Source organism: Strix uralensis, chromosome 40 (genome assembly GCF_047716275.1).
Source record: "Strix uralensis isolate ZFMK-TIS-50842 chromosome 40, bStrUra1, whole genome shotgun sequence".
Taxonomy (NCBI): domain Eukaryota; kingdom Metazoa; phylum Chordata; class Aves; order Strigiformes; family Strigidae; genus Strix; species Strix uralensis.
The window spans coordinates 498470-502500 of NC_134011.1; positions in this window are offsets into that span (position 1 = coordinate 498470).

Here is a 4031-nt window from a genome sequence, read left to right on the forward strand (position 1 = left end):
GGCGGGAGCCTTTAGGACCCAGCGGCGTCCCCGCCGGCTCCGTACCCGGGCGCCAGAGGGGAGTTGCGGCGGCGGCGGGGGTGGGGGAATGTTTGGGGCTCTAGCCCCAGCTGCCGAGTCCCTACCGCGCCGCGCCCGCGCCCCGGCTCCCCGCCTTTCTCAGTCAGTCCTTCAGCCGCCCGCCCTCCTGCCCGCCTGCTCCGTCCCCGCCGCGGGTTGAAAGCCAAACGAACGCGGAAGGGGTGGGAGAGCGGCGCGGGGAGGGGGGCAACAGAAACCGCCCCCGCCGCCCCCCCCCCCCCCCCCCCCTTCCCAAGTGCTCTGCAGCGCCGGGGAGCCTGCGGTCGGCTGCCGGCCGCACCCACCGCCCTGCAGCTCCGGAGCTGCAGCGGGGGGCGGGGACCCACGGCTCTTCGAGCGCGCGGGCGCCGGCGGGGCTCGGGGGTGGGGGTGGGGGTGTGTGTGTGTCCCCGTGTGTCCGTGCGCGCGTGTGTCGCGGCGCGGGGGTCGGTGGCTGCAGGGCCGCGGACATCTATTGAAATGTTTTGTTCTGTTTTGTTTTGTTTTGTTTCAAATTAAAAAGTCAGAATAAAACCATGGCAAGCGGGGGGAAAAAAAAAAAAACAAGCCCAACAACACACCCCCCACACCCCCACCCCCACCGGGACCCCCCTTCCCACACACCCGCCCACCCACCTCGAAAAAAACACGAACGCGAAAGCCAGCGAGCGCCTGGCAACGCCTGGACCCGGACCCGGACCCGGACCCAGTGAAGGGCGTCCGGTCCCCCCGCCTCTGCGGGACAGCGAAAAGCGGGGGGAATAAACAAAATAACACACACCCCCACCCCCCCCCACCCCCACCCCCCCCGAGAGAAAACCTGAACCCACCCCGCGAAACCAACAGCTGCAGCCGGGGAGCGCCCGGCAGCGCCGGGACCCCGACCCGGCGAAAGGCGCCCGGTTCCCGACGCGAACTCGCCTCGGCGAGACAGACGGGCGTCTCCGCCGGAGGTGGGGTGGGGGGAACGCCCGCGCTTCTGCCCGGTCCCCTGGCAGCCGGTGGAGGAGTGGGGGTGGCGGCGCGGGTGGCGCGGCGCGAAGCGGAGCGGAGGGGCTGGCGGGGGTGGGGGGGTGGGGGGGTGGGGGTGGTGGTGGTGGTGGTGGTGGTGGGAGGATGATGCCAGCGACCGGACGGTGGCCAACGGGTCGGGGCAGAGGGGTGGCGTGTGCGCACGTGAGCGCGGCGGGGGAATGTGCTTAAGAAAAAAAATCTTCCCTTTTCATTTATTTTTTCGTATTTCTTTGATATCTTCCATCGAAACCAAAAGCAACTCTTGCACGAGGCGGCCGTCAGGTCTCCTCGTCTCCGGGGCGGGAGGAGTCCGTCAGCTCTCCCCGTCTCCGGGGCCGGCGGCGGCCGTCAGGTCTACCCGTCTCCGGGGCGGGCGGCGGCCGTCAGGTCTACCCGTCTCCGGGGCCGGCGGCGGCCGTCAGGTCTACCCGTCTCCGGGGCGGGAGGCGGCCGTCAGGTCTACCCGTCTCCGGGGCCGGCGGCGGCCGTCAGGTCTACCCGTCTCCGGGGCGGGAGGCGGCCGTCAGGTCTACCCGTCTCCGGGGCGGGCGGCGGCCGTCAGGTCTACCCGTCTCCGGGGCGGGCGGCGGCCGTCAGGTCTACCCGTCTCCGGGGCCGGCGGCGGCCGTCAGGTCTACCCGTCTCCGGGGCGGGAGGCGGCCGTCAGGTCTACCCGTCTCCGGGGCGGGCGGCGGCCGTCAGGTCTACCCGTCTCCGGGGCGGGCGGCGGCCGTCAGGTCTACCCGTCTCCGGGGCCGGCGGCGGCCGTCAGGTCTACCCGTCTCCGGGGCGGGAGGCGGCCGTCAGGTCTACCCGTCTCCGGGGCGGGCGGCGGCCGTCAGGTCTACCCGTCTCCGGGGCGGGAGGCGGCCGTCAGGTCTACCCGTCTCCGGGGCGGGAGGCGGCCGTCAGGTCTACCCGTCTCCGGGGCGGGCGGCGGCCGTCAGGTCTACCCGTCTCCGGGGCGGGCGGCGGCCGTCAGGTCTACCCGTCTCCGGGGCGGGAGGCGGCCGTCAGGTCTACCCGTCTCCGGGGCGGGCGGCGGCCGTCAGGTCTACCCGTCTCCGGGGCGGGCGGCGGCCGTCAGGTCTACCCGTCTCCGGGGCGGGAGGCGGCCGTCAGGTCTACCCGTCTCCGGGGCGGGAGGCGGCCGTCAGGTCTACCCGTCTCCGGGGCGGGCGGTGGCCGCGAGGTCACCGGGCTCCACGTTACCGTCGGCTGCCGCAGCGACCGCCGAAAAGGGCTGCCAGGTCTACCCGGATCCGGTGGGACTTGGCCAGCGGGCAGACCTGTTCGCTCCGGCACTTCCTCCAAGGGGTCGCTGTTTCTCGCTGCCTCCAGTTACGTCGTCGTAAGAGGCGGCGTCTCTTGAGCGCCCCCCCCGTGGGTCCGCAGACGCTGTCCTTAGTACTTTTTTTCGGCGGGGACCGATAGTCTACGTATATAGGGGCACGAGGCGTCTCTGCTCCGGAGGGGCGCGCGCGAGCCAGGGCACGCGGCTTAGCCGGCGAAGTGGAGCGCTGGGCGGCCGCTGACGGTGGTTTCCCCCGGGCGGTTGGGCACGGTTCTCAAGCCGGTGCTTGTCGGGCAAGCCTACACAGAGCGAGGGGGGGCCCCGGGAGATGCGGAGCGGTACAGCAGCGGGGCAGCGCGAGCTGGTCGCTACCGAGTTGAGTGGTGAGAAAGCGGATGGCCAGAGATACCACTGGACAAGCTAAAGACCGGTGACCGGTGGCGGTCGGCGGCACTTGGAACGCTGGATACCGGGGGAGCCGAGCCCCCGAGAGCCCGATTTGAAGGTCCGGCGAGGCGGTGGCGGCGCCGCCTCCGTCCATTTTATTTTTTTTTCGTTTTTTCCGTTGTTTCGCCTGTAGATGTGTGGCTGCCGTAGGGGGGGCAGCCTGTGGTGTCCGGCCTGCCCCTGGCTTACTGGACGGGCTCTCGTTGGAAGGGAGAGGTGTGCACGGTGCTGTGGGGCGCGAGGTGGTCGGCACGCCTCGGTGCTTTTTCTCTCTGGCCTTAAAGCCGTGAGTCCGCGATGCGGGCAGAGCACGTCTTTTTTTTCTTTTTTGGCCGGTCGCGGTGGCCGGCAGCCGGATGCAGACGGCCGGGGTTGTCTCGAGCCTTTAGCGGCTTCCCACCCCGGGCCCCGAGAGCCCGATGAGGGTCCGGCGAGGCGGCGGCGGCGCCGTCTCCGTCTCTTTTTTCTGTTTTTTTTTTTTTTTCCCTGCCGGTGCGTGTGGTGCCGTACGCGGGGCAGCCTGTGGTGTCCGGACGGGCTCTCGTTGGAAGGAGAGGTGTGCACGGTGCTGTGGGGCGCGAGGTGGTCGGCACATACCTCGGTCCCTTTTCTCTCCGACCTTAAACCTTGAGCCCGCGACGAGGGCGCGCAGAGCACGTTGTGGTTTTTTTTTTTTTTTGGCCGGTCGCGGTGGCCGGCAGCCGGATGGGAGACGGCCGGGGCTGTCTCGAGCCTTTAGCGGCTTTTCCCCACCGGCCCCCCCCCCCCCGCTTGAGGTTGTTCCGCCTGGCGGTTTTTTGTCGGGGGCAAGCTGCTCTGCGCGTTGGTTGGGCAAAGACCGGTGGCCGGTGGCGGCCACCGGCACTCGAACGCTGGAAGACCGGGGGCAGTCGAGCGTGTCGGGGCTCTCCCCTGGTCCCGCTGACTTCGCCGAAGGGAATCCTTGGCCGGGGCGGGTGGCCGGCGGCGGCACATCCGTGTCCACCCGGACCGGTGCAGGCCCGCAGGCCAGGGGCCTACCGAGGCTGTCCTTGGGCACATCGGAGAGGCTTCGCGGCGGGCCGGCTCTGCCGGTGTTGAGGCCGTCGGAGCACCTCGCGGATGTAGCCCCTGGTCGCTCGCACGCAGAGCCCCGCGTCGGCCGCCCACCCCCGGGTGGCGGGAGGGCGCGCGCGGCTGTCGTTGTCCGAGGACCCCGTGGCTGTGGGGCCTCCGT